We start from the raw sequence: 21834 nt of genomic DNA on the forward strand, positions 1-21834 counted from the left end.
ATTCTTGGTTTCCACAAATGATCATTTCTAGAAAAGATCCGTTTTATGCATATTTGCTCTAACCTAAAGGTTAAGACATTGTATGCAATGTATATAATTGACCTTCATTTGCATGGTGGTACTTTGAAACAGTAGAATGCTTGCAAGCTTTATTCTTCTGTACAGTGAGGAGATTTTTACAGAGTATATGATTACTTATTAAATGACCTTTGTGTTCTTTCTTTATCTCTATTTTAATATATGCATTCTCATTTTCCAGTTAGAGTGCCAGTTTATAATTATTTCTGGAAAAGGCCATGGATGGACATGAGCTCTGACAATAGGAACTTATATCTATATGTATTTATATTTCTTTAGTTTTGAATTTTTCTTTTTGTGGAGAAGAATGCATAAAAAGTATTCTGTAGAAATCAGGATTCATAATTGGAGACTATTCTAGAAACAGGGATTTGCATGCTTCACCTGTATTGTCAACATTTTCATAAAGATCAAGAAATCTTTTATGCCTCATTGATGAAACCATAAGGATGATTGAAGTCACTTAAAGGGATTTAGCATATCTAGATAGTCTAAAATATTTAAATGAAAGAAAAGGGTTTTGAAAATCTACACACACACACACATATATATATATATAATTATTATATATATAATAATTTGGAGCTGGGAAATGCAGTTAAATTCTGAAAAAAATCTTGGCTATAGCAAATGATTACTGTCTGAATCTCCTGGTTAGATGCATTTTTCTGTTTAGCTGAAGGAGACTACCTGGTACAATGGAAAGCACGTGGGCTTCAGTATCAGACAGAACTGAGTGTATATCCTGGTAACATTTTATTTCTGTATTAGAATGTGTATTATTTAACATTTCTGAAAATTCTTTTTGGGTAACATTTATTACAAGGTGCCAAAGATGCAGTTTATATGTGGCACCATGGTATAATGAAAAAAGTCTTGATTTGGGTGTTAGTCTAAGATTCAGGTCTCTGTTCTATTTACTAGCCATTGGGAGGGCATTAGGCAAAATTCTTTTCTTCTTTTTTTTTTTTAAATTAAATTTTGTTTATTTTTTGAATGAGTTATATATTCATATTGCTTGAAATCTAAATTTTGCAATGAAAATTCTTTTTCCTCCCTCCTGTCTCTCGTCAGCTAATTCTCTTTCATATATTGAGACATTATGCTGCTATATTTTTACAGAGGTATATTATGCACGTAAGAGCAAGATATATGTACATATTTGTCTCTTTTTCCTACAAATGGTAGATACTGTGCATACTGTCTTGTATCTTTCCGTTTTAACTTAACATTTTAAAATTTAGCTTATCTTGAGGATCTTTTTTTCTTTTTCTTTTTTTTTAAGATTGTTTTTATTTATTCATGAGACACACACACACAGAGGCAGAGACACAGGCAGAGGGAGAAGCAGGCTCCAGGCAAGGAGCCTGATGTGAGACTTCAACCCTGGGAATCTGGGATCATGCCCTGAGCCTAAGGCAGACGCTCAACCGCTGAGCCACCCAGGCATCCCTTAAGGATCTTTCTATATCAGTAATAACAACTTGCTCATTTTAAAAATAGGTACGTAACATTCCATTACACTAATATACCAAAATATATTGAACCCATTTCCTATGGATGGTCAGTTAGTGTGCTCTTAACAATGTTATAATGGTTTACTTTAAATATGCTTCATTTTATACATGTGAGAGTAGATCTGTGGGATAAATATCCAGAAATGGAATTGATAGTATCAGGGGTATGTCCATTCTTCATCTTTAGAGGGGAGCAAACCTTCTGATGTCAGAGGGCTGTTTGGATAAAGTGTTGTGTGTACACTCAATTAACATTGTTTCTCTTTTGTTCCTCCTGTAGCACATATGGATATTGGAGGGCATGGGTCAGCAGAATGCATCTTGAGTCCAGCTTTTGAGTCCAGCTGTTATGAATATCAGCATTATTGTTGTTTCTTTTAATTTGCCTGTGCCCATAAAGATAGAATGAGCCATTTGGATGTCGTTACGTGGATACCCTTCTCTAGAAGTAGTTTGTGGTTTGGAAATGAAGACATTTCCAAAATATCTTTCTTTTTCTTCAAAAAGTCTAATTCTTCACAATTACTTTGTGTCTTTGACATGTCATCAAGTTAGGCCAAGATTGAAAACACTATCTTTGATTTAAAAAACAAAACAAAACACTAGCAGAGTGGAAAATAGGCACTTTTTTTGTCATCCTACTCTTCTGTCTCACAGTGTAAGTTTTCATGAAGAGTAAGAGATAGTCCTTGATGAGCATAAGAATTTAAACTGACCTTTATTTATTCCAGTGCTTGCAAGTTTTCATTGGGCTTCTTATGTTTCGGACATATGACCATGTCAGAAAAATCTTGAAAGTTTTTCTTTAAAAATTTTCTTTTAGTTTGAACTGAATTTTAAACATTTAGACCCACTGGCATTCATAATAGTCTCGAGAGTTTTGTATTTTATCTGTATGGTAGATCAGTTCTTGAATAAACTTTTCTTATAATATTCGTTCTTATAATATTGCCACTGGATGCATGGGAAGATGGTGAAAATGAGGACAAGAACCATGTACTAGAACATCTGTCACATAATTAATAATAGCTTAATCGGGGCACCTGGGTGGCTCAGTTGGTTAAGCGTCCGACTCTTGATTTCAGCTCAGGTCATGATCTCAGAGTCCTTAGTTCAAGCCCCATGTAAGGTCTATGCTGAGCAGGGCACCTGCTTGAGATTCTTACCCTGTGCTCCCCCCTCACCCCCGCTTACATGTGCTCTAGTAAATAAATAAATCTTTAAAAAATAATAGCTAAATCATTGTCCTGATTTATTTTTATCAACTCATATAATACTCATAGCATCTTCCCTGTGAAGTAAATGATGTTATTCATCATTTATACAGCAAAGTAAAAAACAATCTTTTCTTTCACAAAAGAAAGATTAGATAGCTTGCCTGAAGTCACCCCTTTAGTAAAACCGCAGCTCTTTATTTTGAACCTGGCCTGGCTCTAGAGTCCATAATTTCTATGGTACCGTACCCTTAGTTTGACACATGCCTCTTTAGTGTGATATTTTGATGCTCTTAGGTACTATTGAAATCTAAATGACAGGCAGCCTGGGTGGCTCAGCGGTTTAGCGCCGCCTTCAGCCCAGGGTGATCCTGGAAACCTGGGATTGAGTCCCGCATCGGGCTCCCAGCATGGAACCTGCTTCTCCCTCTGCCTGTGTCTCTGTCTCTCTCTCTCTCTCACTCTCTCTCTCTGTGTCTCTCATGAATAAATAAATAAAATATTTAAAAAAAAAGAAATGAGCTCTAAATGACTTGTCAGTTTAGTTCCCTTTTACTGCCTATTTCTGACTGCCCCTTCCTTCACACCATACAAACATAAACACACATACCTTGCATAAATGCCCTATGGTCAAACTGCTATTGTAGTATTAAATTTAAATGTAGATTAAATTTAGTATAAATGTAGTATTAATTAATTAAATTTTAAGTAAATTTAGTATTTTGATTCACTTTTGTGTTTTCTGGTTCTTTTCTCTGAAGTCTGTGCCTGTTTTTTGCCACCTTGCTCTTTTTCTTTTATCACTGCCAACAGAGCTTATTACCCTCTAGTATTGCTCTATTTCATTTTGGAATCTTTTTCATCCTTGTCACCTGTTACTTATCAGCATTGCATAGAAGCTGTAAAGCTATTAAAGCACCCTTCTCTTTTGGTAAATTAAGAGTCACTTTTCTCAGCTATGTTTTATTTGCTCTGGTTGTCAGAGGTGGCTTCTTTATTATTGAAGAAGGGCTTTTTGCCAGCTACTTTTTACTCATGCATTTTTAAACATTTAGTAAGCATCCCTGGGCCAAGTTCTATACAACTCCTAGGAAAACTGAGATTGGTAAATTGTAGCATGATCTGAAGGCTTGGAGTCTGCAGAGGTCTTATCCATATCATGACTCTAAAACTTTTCAGTAAATCTTCAGAATCCTACATCTTTGGTGAAATGATAATGATATAAACACCTTGTATTTGTATAAGGGTTTGCAGAATATAAAGCTTCTATTCATATGCTTCTCTGCTGGAATCATTGATAAAATATCCCTCATATACACAATACACACATACTAAATATATGAAAATTATACAGTGTAATATTACATAATTATATAATAATTCAATAGAATTATTACCTGAATACAGTTTCTTACTTTATTTCAGAAGGTTTGATTCAAGACCTCTTTGTGATTTTAAATATCATTCTTATTCTAAGCTATGATTGCATATAAATTATTTTTCTATATAAAATACATTGTATTTTCATTTATTTGGAGTCAAAATTAAAACATTTCAGAAAGGCTTATGCATTATCTATGTAGTAGAAACATTTCAATTCTAATTTGTGAAAACTTTGAATCATGGAAGATGAGAAATTTAAAAGACCTGTTAATAAGCCTTTAACATGTGCAATTGTCCTTGCAAAATTATTTTGAGCTCTGTCTGCTGTCACACACTGAAAGATGTAAGGAAACAATGTGGCTTTGGCTAGAGCTTATCACTTCTCAGAATAACTTTGGGGTATTATCTTTAGTGGTGTTTTAGCTTAGTTGGCCCACTTCAAAATATCCATCACAGAGATACCACAGATTGACTTAAACTTTGATGACTTGCAGTTCCATAATTGTCTAATTTTGGAACTATAAAAGTTTGGAATTCTGTAACTCTCATTTTCAAATTCTATAGTATCCAACAGTAGTTCTCTGTTCTTGAGGGGTAAATGAGAATAGTTCTGATATTTGTAATTAATGATTTTTTAATGCATACTTTTTAAAAATTATATTAAAATCAGGCAATGGTCTGACAATAAAAAGGCTGCTTATGGAATACTGTTATGTTCAACTTTACTTACAGGATGTTAAATCCTTAGAACTAAGGTATCCCCCAGAAAAAGATTAATGGAAACATCGATTGCTTTTCAGACTTGATAGTTGCTGCTTCAAAAGGTGTTTTACACAAACACTAAATTAAAAACAACAACAACAACAACAACAAAAAACCCTGAGAACACAATGAATTGCTTTTATTTTGGTATGCATCAACATCTCAGCATTTAGTGGTCCTGAACAGTAAAGTAGAAAACCACAGCAATTTGCCAGGAAGTCAAGCCCACCAATTTCGGGGATCTGCTATGCACACCAAGTTCTTTCTCGATCCCTGTTGAGGACCATGAGATGCAGCGGCACCAAAACCAAAGTATGCACCGAATCCAAGGTTCTTTTTGTTCCAGTTATCAGATTCCAACCTAGACCCAAATGGATTGTAAGATGACCACATGAGAACCCTGTTTTAAACTTCTTCAATTGTTAAAAGCAAAAGCAATTACAGGAAAAGAAAACAATTCATTCAGAGGGATCGTGTGGTGTGCTTACAAGTGTCTTCTGTGGCCTTTCTCCAAGTTTTACCACCGAGCACTTTGAGAAATGGCAGGTCTGAGTACCCCTGGTGACTTCTTTTCACTTTATCAAAACCTGAGCTAAAAAATGGCATCAGCTGACAATGACAGCAGAGGGTGGCAGGGCTGAGGACCCAATATTCATTCCCAGGCTGGTGGAGAATGAAGAGTAAATGTGGTTCCAAACTAAACGAGGGAAGTCAGACTTTTTCCAACCTTACCTAATGGCTTCTGGACAAAGCAAGGAAGTATTGGGTGGTGATGGTGCAAAAAAGGGACTTGAGGAGGAAGGAAAAAGCAACACCTCTCTATTAAAGTGGGAAAGAAGATATGGGGAAAGCCCTGAATTCCTCACCAAAGGCCAATTTCAGAGGGTAACAGAGGGGGTTACAATCTATGCTTCAGCCGAGGGTGGTCATGGGAAGTGGAGAAAGGATGATGGCTTGGAGGGGGGAGGGCATCATTTAAGACTTAAAAAATGAAACCAGGGGTGCAGCTGGAGCACCCCTGCACACCCAGCAGTAGTCCCACAGGCTGCAACCTGAAACCTTGATGCCTATTCTAGCAAGCCACCCCAAGCTGGAGGGCTGTTTCAGGGACAAAGGGGTGGGGGGAGGGAGAGAGGGAGGGAGCCAGCAGGAGGAGAAGGGAAGAAGGCAGAGACCCCAGGCCATGTAATCACCAGCAAGGTGATTGTGTGATGTGTCTTTTCACAGTTGAGTTAGATGTGCCCCACCCATTATGATGGGAATCTATTTAAATATACTTTCTTGATCCCAGAAGTTGAACTATGTGGACAGTGGTTACACTTGACAGGAATGATTTGTTATAGCACAACTTATATATTTCAAATGGACAAAAAATTACTATCATTTACAGTATCTTAAGATAGATGGCCTTTGAATGGGAGCTTCCTTTCCAGTACTTTTGAGGTCTACAAGACATGTCTAGAAAATGTACTACTGTGGAAAATGACTGCTTAAATCAAATTGGTGGGGGGAAGGGGAGGGCCTGTGGTTTCTCTTTGATTAATTGCTGTAACACTGTCCTTCCGGCCGCCGAGGGAGTTTCATGTTTCCTTTAGACATCATTAGGTGCCAGAGCTCTTGCAGGACAACTTTGATGGTATATGAATTCTGCCATTTTGCTAGCACTGATATGGCTCTCGGGGTCCATCACTCCATTAGAACTATTAACTCCATTTATATTAATTTTTGTTACAAATCTTACAAAGGGGGGGTGCTTCTAGGTATTTAGGTCCAAATTCTATTTTAAGGTTGTATATTCGGTTTTCATAAATTGTTCTTGGAGGCCCAGTTATCATCCCTGTCTATCATGTGAGTGTCATGTCTTCGTCATCTTCTAGACCCCAGCTAACTGTGCCATCTCCTACTACTTTCTGGCCTTCCAGTTCTTTGAATAGTTGAAAATTGCGAGGGACTTTTACTCCTGAGCCCGTGGTGGCTGCTATCTTGTGTCACTGTCTATTGTAATTAATGATTTTTTAAATGTATCTTATTAAAAATTATCCATCATAATGTTTTGAGTACTTACTTGCACAAACATTTTTAGAAAGAAACTTATAAAAATAGTGAACCTTTCTTGGGAATACACTCTACCTGAGCTGTGAGGTTGAGGTCCTTATTGGAATAAAATTAAATAGATACAGAAAGAACTAAGAGAATAAGAAATGCAAAACAAACAAACAAAAAAACCCAGATAAAAATAATAAAAGCTTGAACTTGACATGCTAATTTAAAAATTCAGATGAAAGTAAACACTCCAGAAGAGTTTAGAAAATTTTGAAGAATAAAGCCAATGGATCACACCCTACTTGCTTTACAATGTAAAGCATGTATCCTATGTATCACAATGTAAAGTTAAGGGCAGTGTAACATGGGTGGTTTGAGACTGCAAAATCATTTTAGTGTTTCTGCTAGAAAAGATCATTTTCATCTCAGTTTTCAAGCTAGTTTGTGTCCAGCTCAGTTTAATCCAGCACTTTTTTGTTTTTCAGTGAAACTATTTAATTTATTAACATTTATTTATTAAACTTAGGCTTCCTTTATTTTGTTTTTTATACCAACTATTCTGCCAAATGCTACAGATAGAAAAATTAGTACTCTGGATAAAGACTGTGAATTTACTGTTTGCAAGGAGCCTCATAAATTACTTGTTCCAAAGGTGGATCCTAATGAATTTATGTGTAGTCAATCAAAGGGCAATATCCCTGAGGTCCTCCAAAATTAAGGCCCTGAAACTTTATTGAATTTAAGAAGCTTGAAGCAGAGTACAGGGTTCTATACCCAGAGATTTTGACTTTAGAGTCCAGTCTTTGTCACTCTACAGCCCATAAGTTTAACCACTGGCCCTTAGTGCCTGTTTATTCCATCTCCCCAGATAAATGTTAAGAAATCTTATTCAGTTATGTGGTATTTCCTACAAAACTCAGAGCAGAGTCATACCACACAAGAGATGCTAAAATATACATAAAGGAGTAAATATACATGAGGAGTTAAATCCGGACAACATTAACAGTTACTGAACTAGCCCCTGTGTCCACTATACAGCCCATAAAAGATACAAGTGATAGCAACTGATGTCAGCATGAAACAAAAGTTCCTGTGTCGCTTAGTATAAATTGTTCTCTTAGAGGAAATTGGGAGAGTAGAAGAACTTCCCTTTCTTTACACTTTAGGAAATATGTCATTCATTCTCTGTAGAAGGACTGGTTAACTTTTTTCCATTCTGTGAACTAATTATTTCTTACATGTTAAATAGGCAAAGATATTGCTTAGTTAGAGTGAGATTTTGACTCTGCCTGATGATTATAATGCCAGGCTAATTATTGTTCTGAGGAGCTACCTAATGCCCAATAAGAGTGTGCTTCTCTACCTGAGATGACCTGTGGATATGGACATGTGTTTTTTTTTTTTTTAAATTTTTTTTTATTTATTTATGATAGTCACAGAGAGAGAGAGAGAGGCAGAGACACAGGCAGAGGGAGAAGCAGGCTCCATGCACCGGGAGCCCGATGTGGGATTCGATCCCGGGTCTCCAGGATCGCGCCCTGGGCCAAAGGCAGGCGCCAAACCGCTGCGCCACCCAGGGATCCCCTGGACATGTGTTTTATTGCAATTATAAAACATACTTTGATGATTATTTTTTGTGTATCATCACAATTACCTGTTCTCAGAATCTGAGGAGCCTAATCTCCTTTATAAGTCTTATATTTCATTTAGTGACAACTGTTCTTGAAGGTGTAATATATACTCTAGTATAATTTTAAAATATCCACAAGTTGTCAGGTTGAGTGGCTGAGAGATTTGTTTAAAGAAATGTGGGCAGGGACGCCTGGGTGGCTCAGTGGTTTGGTGCCTCCCTTTGGCCCAGGGCGTGATCCTGGAGTCTTGGGATCGAGTCCCAAATCAGGCTCCCTGCATGGAGCCTGCTTCTCTCTCTGCCTTTGTCTCTGCCCCCCTCTCTCTCTCTTTCTCTCTTTCTCTCTTTCTGTGTCTCTCATGAATAAATAAATAAAATCTTAAAAAAAATGTGGGCAACACTTTTATGATTGGACAAAAAAGGGAGAAAATGAAAATATTGTGTGAAAGATGTTTTAAAAGCTTGAATTATGAAATGGATTATATCTGAGACTTAGAGTCTGCTTAATTTAATTTTATTTTTTTTAAAGATTTTATTTATTTATTCATGAGAGAGAGAGGGAGAGAGAGAGGCAGAGACACAGACAGAGGGCAAAGCAGGCTCCATGCAGGGAGCTCAACATGGGACTGGATCCTGGGTCTCCAGGAAAATGCCCTGGGCTGAAGGTGGTGCTAAACTGCTGAGCCCCCTGGGCTGCCCAAGTCTGCATAATTTTAAAAACAAAATAAGAACAGACTAAATTCTAACTCTTTAAATATTGTCTAAACAGGAGTCACTTAAAGAGATAGTAAAATTAATTTAGTAGTATGCGTTCTGTGATCTCAGTAGAGCATTTATAGACTAATTGAATGAAAATGGATATAAATATCTCTTAAATATAAGAAAATTTACTCTAGGCAAAATCTCATTTTAATGTATAATATTATATATAGATATATATATAACTTTATATATCAGAATATGAAAGGAAAAACAAAGAAAGACTAGAATCTTAGAGAAAGATCTTTTCCTCTTAAATTTTGCTTCATAAAATAGTGATATTTGATATTGACTAAAAAAAAGATTGGTATTATACCATGGAAATGGAGAAAAAGGCACTCTGGGAACATCAGGCCACATCTATGACGTAGTCATAGAGCTTGGAAAGGGTAGGGCAAGATTGGGTCACTTTAGGTCACCTGCTTTGATTAGTATACCTGGAGCAGACGGAGAGGAGCTAGAAATGTAGCGAGTGTATGTATGTTGTTGGTAGATATGTACATTTTTGTAGGCTTCCTTTATTTTGTTTTTTGTAAAGATTTTATTTTTAAGTAGTCTCCATAGTCAGTGTGGGGCTGGAACTTACATCCCCAAGATCAAGAGTTACATGCTGTACCAACTGAGTCAACCAGGTGACCCTGTTTTGTTTTTCAGTAAATCATTTTCTTATGTGATATTTGAAATTATTAGCCATGCATTCTTTTAATATGTATCACTAATGTTACTGCCTTATTTTGAATCACCAAATGTACTTCTTAGGTTAATTTTATTTTATCAAAATATTTTATGCAAATAGTAAAGGAAATATAAAGGCTTATATACAGAAAACTGAGCGGTTCCATTTTTAACCCTTCCTTTACTTGATCAGAGCAACAATTATTTCTCATGGTATTTACCTTTGTAATTTCTAAATAATAATCATCTTCTAACTCTTGAATCTTCGGTCTTAGTTATATTTACTGACTTATGGTAGGTGAGACTTTTACTTTACAGCTCTACTGCTCTTGCCAGCTTGTCAATATCATCATTTTGGAAAGATTATTTATTTTATTTATTTTTTTTTTATTTTTATTTTTTTTAATTTTTATTTATTTATGATAGTCACAGAGAGAGAAAGAGAGAGAGGCAGAGACACAGGCAGAGGGAGAAGCAGGCTCCATGCACCGGGAGCCCGACGTGGGATTTGATCCCGGGTCTCCAGGATCGCGCCCTGGGCCAAAGGCAGGCGCCAAACCGCTGCGCCACCCAGGGATCCCTGGAAAGATTATTTAACAATATATTTTTAAAAACCATTTTCAGTCTTTAAATTCTTACAGCAATATAAATATTCTGTGTGAGCCAAAGTTTGGGAGAATTCTGTATATTGGGATTCAGTAAGAGAGTCACCCATAGAGAGCACTTGCTGGTAAAGTGGGCCCTAAAGGCCTATGTGAGCCACTGCCCCTCTCCCTGCATGGATTTGCTAAGCACACTGCATCAGGGAACCTGGAGCACTTCTCTCCTTGCCAAATTACACAGCTCTTCATGTGTTGTGTTTTTATCTGCATGTTTGAAATCCAATTCTTCTATATAGAAGGAAATTAAGCATTTCAAACTATATATAGACATAGCACTGGGGGATGAATGGCCTAAGTAAGCTTGTGGGAAATGTGAAAATATTTTTGAAAATATATTTCTTTAAAAAAAAATCTCTTCTTTCACGTTCCTCAAATATTTACTTATATTGTGCCACAGTACAGGTTTTCTGCACAGATAATGTCTTTGTAATCACTTTGTCTTTGCTAGGAATGAAACACTCATCTTCCTTTTGTTATTGGCCTTATTATCTTTCTGTCATCTTTATACAGTTTTTATCATTTTATTATTTAAACCAGTTAATTGTTTTTCTTTGTGTTCCTTTTCCTGAGTATATGCTGTAATTCTTTTAGAGGCCATCTTCCATCAATAGATTACAAATTCATTTGAATTTAAGTGGCTTTCAAATTAATGCTGTTTTCCTTTTGTCTATTACCTTTTATTTCAAGTACTTTTCTGCCTAAGGAAATATTTAGTGGCTACTGTCTGTTTGTAAAACAATTACACATATAATGAAGACCATTGGGAAGATACAGAAAATAAGAAACTCATGCCATCTAGGGAAAACAAGCATTCTCATATATGTTCTTCTGTCTGACTGTATATATACACAGATTATACATCCTTCCAATGTATACTTCAGGAAGCAGAGTTGAACTAGTGATACCTGCTGTCATGAAACTGCTACACCAGCTAATAAAGGGGATAGTCCGCATAATCATATAATTATTTAATTATAATTTTGACAAATGCATATGGTATAAGAGTACAAACAGTTTTTTTTTTTTTTTTTTAAGATTGTATTTATTTATTCATGAGAGTCAGAGAGTGAAGCAGAGACATAGGCTGAGGAAGAAGCAGGCTCCCTGTGGGGAGCCAGATCTGGGACTTGATCTCAGGACCTGGCATCATGACCTGAGCCAAAGGCAGACCCTCAACCACTGAGCCACCCAGATGCCCCAAGAATACAAACTTTTAAGGAAGGGGAATAGCATTATCAAGTTTGTGAGCGGATTTCATCTATTTAAAAAATTGACAAAACAAAAATTGGTTTCTAAATTTTTTTTTTTAATTTTTATTTATTTATGATAGTCACAGAGAGAGAGAGAGGCGCAGAGACACAGGCAGAGGGAGAAGCAGGCTCCATGCACCGGGAGCCCGATGTGGGATTCGATCCCGGGTCTCCAGGATCACGCCCTGGGCCAAAGGCAGGCACCAAACCGCTGCGCCACCCAGGGATCCCCAAAAATTGGTTTCAAATGTTATTTTTCTTTAGATGATATAGAATTGTGGTCTAGTAGAATTGAACACTAATGTGAAGAATCCTGTTTTTAACTTTAGTATGTAAACTTTTCCATTTGACTTTACTTCAGCTACTACTAAAGTGCGAAATTAGTGACATAAACTGCTTATAATGAATTTGTCTATGATAGTACCATATGATGATTACAATGTTAAGTAGATTAAGAAAAAAAAAGATGTAAGTCTTGGTTTCAAATAAAATTCATGCTTTTAATTTCCTTGATATTATGCTCTCTCTTCGTAAAGCAGATGAGTAGAAAATATACCCATTTATCAAATGAAAAAATGGAGGCATAGGAAAGACTCAGATTTCAAGTATGGTAGAAAGGACAATGAAGTGGTAGTCAACCTTTTCTTTCTGAACTTCATTTTTCCTGTTTATATATAAAGAAGATTCATCTTTATCAAATTCTATCATAAGTGTACTATGGTTGGTGGTATCACATGGCCAGTGAAATGCATTCAGAGTTTTCTGCCTATACTTGTACTTCAACAAGAGAAGCTGTGCTTTTGTTTTGTATATCGGGCCTTGAAATACATTCAAGTATAACACCAGGGGTTATAATACTGACCTACTTTGGGAATAAAAATTTGGGCTTTCAGCATGGATTCATTGCTTTACTTTTATTCTAGGTGAGGTCATAAATCACTGCTCTATTATGTTTTTCTGTAAAATGAAGTGTCAGGGTCTCTTTTTTTTCTAGTATAATAATGTAATGAGAATTAAGTTATGTAAGTGTATATTTATCTTGAAGAGTGTTTTTAATAAAACCATGTGTTTGGTTTCTGCAAGTGGTTATGATGAAATTTTTTGTCTAAAGCATTTCAGCTGTAGCAATATTTGAGTCTATGTGTAGATAGTTATGCTTAGTATTTTTGGTAAACTAAAAATTTTATATTATACAGTGAGGAATTTTGAATAGACTAGTAGGAAATTGTGATAGTTTAACATAAACCAGGTTATTATTTATCTATCAGGAAACCTAAAGAATAAAAAAGATTTTATTAATGATTTTAATGTTGATAATATATAAAGCCAGTTTAGATGATCTTTTAAGATCTATGTAATTTTTTGGTTTCTCAAGACTTTACTAAGGATTTTGTCCAATTTCAGGCACCATCCTGGTTTTCTTAGTGTCTAGTTTTATCAAACATAGACTACAGCAAATCTTTAGGTTATAGCAAACATTTTTCGTGATTCTGAAATGGTAAACTATAATTATCTGAACCTGACCTTCTATCTAGTGCTATTTTTACAAGACTGCTTTACTTCTACAAATATTCCTTCTAAATAACTTTTTTTTAATAGCCATACTCATCAATATTCCAGCACATTTTAACTGCTAGTCTCTTCAGAACTCACAGAAGACACATAATTCAGCAAGAAGAACAGTGAGTCATGTCACATCTTGTTTTCATAGGAACAGCAAAGCATAAGCATATGTCAGTGTTTGCTCTGGGGTAGGTTTCCCTAGAAAACAGATCGGTGAGATGCTAAATTGCAATTTTATGTGATAGACAGCTGAAAACAAGGCCATGTGTGAAAGTAGTCGAACTCTTAGATGTTGTGCATGTCAAAACGGGAACAAAAATTATAATGCAAGTTTAATTTCCTTATGTGATTCTCAACATTAATTGAGGTATGCAGCTCACCCACAGCCTTGGGTGTGGCCCATGAACATAGCTGCTAATTCTGATGTATAATTTTTATATTTTATTGCCATATATGACTGGGTTTTTAGATTGTAACCACTGATGAAAATGAGAGAGGAAATGTGTTGGCTATACCATGACATACATGTTTTTGGCTTTGACTATTTGTGTCATAACTTTTTTTTGTTTATAGAACTTCAGTACTTGGCAATACTTTTGGAGAAAGTTTTAATATGCTGGATTTCTTCTTGGGATTGGGAACAGAGCTTGTTCTCTGGACAGCCTGTGATATAGTTTCTTATCTACATAGACTTCCTTGCCAGTGACTGTGATGGTTTCAGAGGCATCCAAGGGCCACACTTATCCCCCAGATGTTACCTCTGAGGGCAAGTACACAATACCATGGTGAGCCTACCTGTTGCCTTTGTACCTTGGGTTCAGTAAAATGCCTGAGGGTAATTTAGAAGAAGAGAGTCATTGACTTTCCCTTGGTAATTCGATGACTTTCTAGTTCAATTAACTTTTCAGAAGCAAATGTAGCCCACCTAGCCTAGGATTGTTGCTAGTTGAAAGAACTGTTTTATTTTTTTTTTTTTTAAGATTTTATTTATTTATTCATGAGAGACACAGAGAGAGAGAGAGAGAGAGGCAGAGACATAGAGAGAGAAGCAAACTCCATTCAGGGAGCCTGATGTGTGACTGGATTCTGGGACTCCAGGGCTACACCCTGGGCCAAAGGCAGATGCTTAACCACTGAGCCAAAGAAGTGTTTAGAAGAAAAGAAGACTTTAGTTTCACTCTGGGGACTTAGGGATGAATGATTTGGAATGGGGTTATCTATCCCATTTCCCATTATCCCTAGTACATCCTCATTCTTATGGTAGCCAAGAACTGACATTTTCTGAAATTAGACTGGTGAGGTGGCTTTCAGAAAACAATATTGTGTGTAATGTTAAATTCTTCTCTCATAAAAGCCTGGAGCCTGGAAGAAGATGATAGTTGTCATTTATGTTCAGTTTTCATGTCATAAGAGATATTAAATACCATAACTGACACTATAATAGTGTCCATGTGGCAAGCATTGCTCTAAACACCTTACAGGCATTTTTTCATTGAGTTTTCATAATTACCCTTGATAAGAGAGATAAGTATTGTTACTGTTCTTATTTTACAAGTGAGGAAATAGAGAGCTTAAGTAACATACGCTTACTTTATAATTTAATGTGTTTAGCCTAGCTTTTAACTTACTAGTAAGTTAAACAACTAGTAAATGGAGGAACTAGGATTAGAATCTAGGCGATCTGCTCTTAACTCTGGGATGTACTGGACATTCTAAAGACTACACTATTTATCAAAGTGACCACACTATCTTAGATGAATTTTATTTTATTTATTTTATTTTATTTTTTTATTTCTTTATGATAGTCACACAGAGAGAGAGAGAGAGAGGCAGAGACATAGGCAGAGGGAGAAGCAGGCTCCATGCACTGGGAGCCTGACGTGGGACTCCATCCCGGGTCTCCAGGATCGTGCCCTGGGCCAAAGGCAGGCGCCAAACCACTGCGCCACCCAGGGATCCCTTAGATGAATTTTAAAATCTTTGAGGCCAGTGTTAGTGTTGGATTTATTTGCCAGTCTTTTCTGTGTCTCTTCCACCTTGTCATAGGTAATAATACATTCCCTAGGAGAAATAAAAGAATTAGCTAATATAGCCAGTCGATTTGGCCTTCTCCTAGGAAAGAACCCTGAAACAATGATACAGCTCCTGTGTGAACATCACCAAACAGCCCATTCCAGTTAGACAGCTCTAATTAAGTGAAAGTCCTTTTAATTAAAATCTCACTGTTGGTGTTCAGTTAGAACATTTTAGAAAAGCAGCCCAAAGAGTTAAATATCAGAATAGTTATGGAAGAAAAGAATCATTGTTATCTTAAAAGGAATCAGGAACTGTGATGCCAAAGCTATATAAGTAGTTTTCCATTTATTGTAAATAGTTTGCATTTTTTTAAGATCACAATATTGAGTACATTGTGTGTTTTTCTATTGACTGATTTCTGATCCTTTATGAGGTCCCAGGTCCTTCTGTGAATCTAATAAAAAGAGGAAGTAAATATAGGAATCACCAATTCCTGTTCTTTAGAGATCTTTCAGCACCAACATATGAGAGATATCAGATGAGACAATGTGTTTTTCTTTCACTAAAGAGCCTAATATATTTCACATTATTTGTCTTATGACTTAGGTATTAGTGTTTGGCTTTTCTAAGTTTTCACACATTTTCAAATAGGGAAAATCTCCACCAATTTATAGTAAGTACTTGCTAGAGGATGTCATTGTTGGAAAGTTACATATAGTAACCTATGGTTAGCATTTCTGTTCTTCTCAGTGATTATAAATTTGTCAAAAGCAAATTTAGTGAGATTGAACTCTACAGACATACCCTAGCCAAAGCCTGTGTTAATTATTGTTATTGTTATGTCTGTTCATTTTGTTCCTTTGAGGATATAATTGGATGCAGTGTTTTTCAAAAGTTAAAACTAGTTTAATATTGTTTCATGAATGGGCTGTTTCAGTTCTGTGAACCACTATTTGTGTGATAGCCATTGTGTTTATTATATCACCTGCCAACCTTCCAGACCTTTCTGTGCTCTCTGCCTTTGAGTAAAGATTAGTGTTTCTCAAACTGAAGTTTATTATGCATTTAGTTTTTTGAGTCAGGACCAGCATTTCCCCTCCCTACTTTTTTTGTTTTTTTAAATGAAACAGACTAGAACAGAATATATTTTAACAAATTGCACATGAAAATATGTTTTATTGGTTCATATTTGTACTAGGTAGGTCATGATATAAAATATATTTCTGACTGTGTATTGTGATTAAATGGTTTACAGTGGTGGTCTACACCACTTCTACTCACTTGGCAGTCCCTGGACACTGGTGCCAGTTTTAACTATTTGCTCCTGGTCTACAATAAGGTAAGTGCTGAAACTGAGAATAAGCATTTAGAAATTTTTGAAGCAATTTGACATTTGATCAGTGGATTTGTCCCATGGAAAGCTGTAGATCAATTTGGGTATTGCTGAACTTACATTATGAGTCAACTATGTTGTGAGTTGTGTGCTGTTATGAAGCAGTATTCAAGGGTCATGTTCTAATATATTAGATTCAAACAGTGGTGGAGGGAATTCTCTCAGGACAATAAGCTTGCCTTTTGGTAAAATAGGTAAAATGTGTTGTTAATTTGCTACAGTTTTGGATTTTCTTCCTTCCATATCAGAGGTATTAGGATAGAGAATATAATTTGTAAGATTTTATATCATCCCTTTGTTAAAAGTAATACTTTAACATTGGGAATTCTAATGTAGCCTAAATTTCACAACAAAGTCCATTATATAATTAATCAGAAATAGAAGCAATACTGTTTTACCTTACAGACAAAATTCAGTATCTATAAACAAAACTAAAGTTTCTTAATAAATGTTAGTAAATTGAACACCAATAAAAAATAAATTAAAAAAAAAGTTTCTTAATAAAGGAAAAATTGAATGCATTTCAGCCCTTTCTATGTGATAGTCTATTGTGGTAGTTATATGCTAATCACAAATAATAAAAGAATGAACAAATTCATTTATTCATTTTATTTATTTATTTATTTATTTGTTTACTTACTTATGATTTTATTTATTTATTTGTGAGAGACAGAGAGAGAGAGAGGCAGAGACATACATAGGCAGAGAGAGAAGCAGGCTCCCTGTGGGGGGCCTGATGCGGAACTTGATCCCAGGACCCCAGGATCACAACCTGAGCCTAAGATAGACACTCAACCACTGAACCACCCAGGTGCCCCTATTTTATTTTTAAGTAGGCTCCACACCCAGCCTGGAACTTAGTGTGGGGCTTGAACTCATGACCCTGAGATCAAAACCTGCGCTGAGATCAAGAGTTGGATGCTTAACTAACTGAGCCACTCAGGTACTCCAAAATGAACAAATATTTTAATGTTTTCTGGCTTTAAATTTTCCCTTTTTGATTTAGATATTATATTGAATACTTTGACCTAATTTAACGAGATTCAATGATGATGATATTGGACAGGATTCTACAGTGAACTGATAAGTGTGAAATTAGAGTCTCATCTTAATTGAACAAGGATAGACTGATTTATCTATGGCTAAAATAGTCGCATTTGATCATTAATTTTTAAATTCCTGGACTCTGAGTAACTACCTCCAGATTTTTAAAAGACCTAAACATATCCCAAATTATTTTTTGAGGGTTAAATAAGTGGAAAAACATAAGTTGAGACTATAAAGAATGAAAAGTTTTCATTCCTGTGCTCTCCACAGACAGCAGACTGACTTTGTTTTCCTAATAAGGCTGCGCTAAATACTGGAATGCTTGTCCTTTTGAATTTTATTGAAATACCTAAAAATACCCACTTTACAAAAAAAGTTTGTAATTTAATGTGTTTAGCCTAGACAAAAATAGAAAAAGAGATGTATCTGGAAAAAGTTACTGGCAAAATTGTGCCTCTGATATTAGTATAGGACAGAGAGCATATAAATGTGAACTTCAAAAAACATTCTTTTACACTTTGGATGTATGAAGAACAAATTAGGTATTTTGCTATCTTCTATTTGTGTTTTATCTCAATATATTTAAGATTTTAGGCAAGTTTCAGTCCCTCTTCCCCTTCTTTTATGGTTAGTAAGTAGGCTTATACGGTTCAAACATATATACAGGGTAATTTATTGCTCAACACTGTATTTAGATTTAATCTTCTTTAATTTCAGATGTGGATTTAACTTTCTTACAAAAATGAAGTGCTGTGATTAAGGATACTTGTTCCTCTCACTTAGAGTATAAGACCAGGTTCTTATATTGGCATAAAGTAGCTTATGTGCTCTAGCTCCCACTTCTCTCTCTGGCTGTGCCTCTCACTGACCTCCCAGCTTTCCTAGCTCCTGTGCCTCACTGGCACATTCTTACCTTAGAGACTTTACACTTGCTATTTGGTTGACCTTGATTTCTCTACTTCAGGTCTCTGCTCAGATTTCATCTTAATAGAGAGGTCTTCTCTGACTCTTTTATATAAGATAACATATCCCTTTCCTGTCTTGCTTTACTAGACTCTGTTTTGCTTATTACCATGTGATATACTTGTTTTTAGTCTGCTTCCCCTCAAAGTAGGTAGTTTGTTTCATTCATTACTCTTGCCCCACTGCCCTACAACAACTTGGTGTGTTAGGGGCTCAGTGAGTATTTGTAGAATTTTTTTTTAAGTTTTTATTTATTTATTCATCAGAGACAGAGAGAGAGAGCGAGAGCGAGAGCAAGAGAGAGAGAGAGAGAGACACGCAGAGACATAGGCAGAGGGAGAAGCAGGTTCCACGCAGGGGGCCAGATGCGGGACTTGAGCCTGGATCCTGGGATCATGACCTGGGCCAAAGGCAGGTGCTAAACCACTGAGCCACCCAGCTGTCCCTGTAGAAGTAATTAATAAATTAATGAAATTAAGGAAATTATAACGCAGGTATTGCCCTTGAACTTGAAGTGACATTGGGTATAAGACATATTGGTCAGGAATGAGAAGGTGCTTGGTTAAAATAACTTATGGTAATATATAAGGCCATACTAATAACAAATCTGGTGGTTAATGGGAACTGGATTCTGTCCATAACATAAAGGTGCGTGTGTGTGTGTGTGTGTGTGTGTGTGTATTTGTTTATAAAAAAATAAAGCTGATTCAAAAAGAATTGAACACTATCAAAAATGTATTATTAGGTGACTTAGGTATGTATGTGGGTATATTTATGGATGTAGGTATATATTTAGTTACCCAGTATATATGAATATCTAGCCAAAACCTAATTAAAAGGAACCATCATGATTATTTCTATAATCTTACATGCTCAGCATGCACTAGTGTGTCACAGGGCACAAATCAAACCTGTAGCCTGATTCATTCTGGATTATTGGTAGTATATCACCCTTGATAACTATAATGGGGACTATGATACCTGTTCCTTTATTTTCTCAAGATTGTGAAGAGGAAACAGAAACATGTAATTCATAACATACACACAGGAATGTCTTGTGATGTGGTATCTTGGGATCTACGTGGCCACTAACTTCAGAAGCTGGTTGCAATTTTAAGTAAAACACTCAGTTTAGCACCATAGATGATAATCATTATGGAACCTGCTGGAAAATGAAGTTATTTTAGAATTCTTATTGCTATGGGGAAGATACTCTGCTTATCTAGAAAAAAATATGGAAGAATAGATTAAAGGCTCCATAATACTGAGGTTTAGAGCTGCTTATAGAGAATATCGAAAACTTGCATTCAGTTCTCAGTTCTGCCTTTTTCAAATTCTAAATTGTGGTCAAATAATTTAACTCATTTGAGCTTCTCTTCCTGTATTAAAATGAGAACAGTATTACTCTCTCAAGAAAAATAGGTGATATAATTTATATAATGGGCCAAGTGAAATGATTGGCATATACTCAACAAGTGATATTTTTTCATCCATTTCTAGTTTGTTGTTTTCTCTTGAAACTTATCCTGGTAGATAATTTGGTTTGATTATAACAGTATATAATAAGAAAAAATAATTTCTATAACTCAAGGGTCAGATCTTCTGTATAAGGAGTAGGAAAGTAGTCTCTATCACTGCTGACTCTGTGTCAGTCACAAAGGTGTATGACATTCGTGATCTCATTTTATCCTCAAAACAATTCCTCAAGGAAAGATTATTATCCTTGTTGTATCAACAAAGAAACTGTAGAGTTAGCTAATTTATTTTTTTGGTAACCTAGACTTGCAACCTTCATTTACCTATTTCTCCTATTTCTCAAAGAATTCCTCTCTATTAACAAAGAGCTTGGTAAGAGAAATGAAAGATAGGTTCTCTCAGTCTTTTTAGGGCTCTAAGCTTTTCCTAAAGGGAAGAAAAAAGTAAGTAAATTTATGAATTGTGCCTGCTTTTATACTACTTTTCTCCTACTCTCCATCATCTGGTGCTTATCATAAGAGTTTTCCTGAAGCATTAGTTTTATATGCATGGCTATAAGTCTCTGAAAATCCAGTTATGCATATAGTTTGTCATTGATGCCTACTTTCCTAATATGAATGAATGTTAACCACATTTGTTATTTAAGAGTATCTTAATAGTATCATTGAAAGAGCCAGAAAGATGTAGATGTATCAATGGAACTCCTGAATTTTCACAAGTAGATTATTTACTTTACAAATCCTATTATTTTTATATTAGCAATCAAGGACTATGTTGATAAAAATATTTTTTTTCTTACCGATTGGAGCTAGAAGAAAGTATATATTAAATAGAAGTGATTAGCATTGTGCCCAAAGAAAGCTATAAACCAGTAGGTTTTCAGAGAATGCAACTCTGTCATTAATTGCTTGTTTATATCAATGTTGAAAGTATTACTGTCCATTCCTAATATGAAATAAAGTATAGAGTTTTGTGGACAAGAATGAGAAAGAAGGAATTTACCCCTTTCTGCTTCTCTCACAGAATGCATAGTGCATCCTTGTTAGTTAACTCTCTTAGAATTAAAAAAATACATATTATTAATAGTTCATTCACAATATATAGCAGAAAATGAGAGAGGTTTTTATTAACCCTTATCATGTATTAGCAAATAAACTGAAGTACTGAGTAGTGGAGTTAAAAATAGTGCCTAAAATATCATCTTAATCCAATAACATTAACCCCGTCTCTTCACCAAGCTTCATCAATGCCATGTGGTGTGAATTTTATTTGAGCTGGTGATTTGGAAGTTTAGGTTGGGTCATTCAGTTGCAAGTAATACCAAAGTTCGAGATAGAGGGGTTAAAAGGAATTGACAAGTAGTGCCCAGCAACCACAGAAAGATTGATGAGGTGCTAAGCTCT

General features: G+C 35.6%; 1 protein-coding gene and 1 pseudogene across 17 annotated transcripts in view; one reads left to right on the plus strand and one right to left on the minus strand.

Annotated features, from left to right (window-relative positions):
- Positions 1–21834, plus strand: part of PDLIM5 (PDZ and LIM domain 5) — a 212107-nt gene that overhangs the window by 95557 nt on the left and 94716 nt on the right. The window lies entirely within an intron of this gene.
- LOC144304365 (ubiquitin-conjugating enzyme E2 variant 1 pseudogene) lies at positions 6491–6853 on the minus strand (annotated as a pseudogene).

Source organism: Canis aureus, chromosome 33, assembly GCF_053574225.1.
Source record: "Canis aureus isolate CA01 chromosome 33, VMU_Caureus_v.1.0, whole genome shotgun sequence".
NCBI lineage: Eukaryota > Metazoa > Chordata > Mammalia > Carnivora > Canidae > Canis > Canis aureus.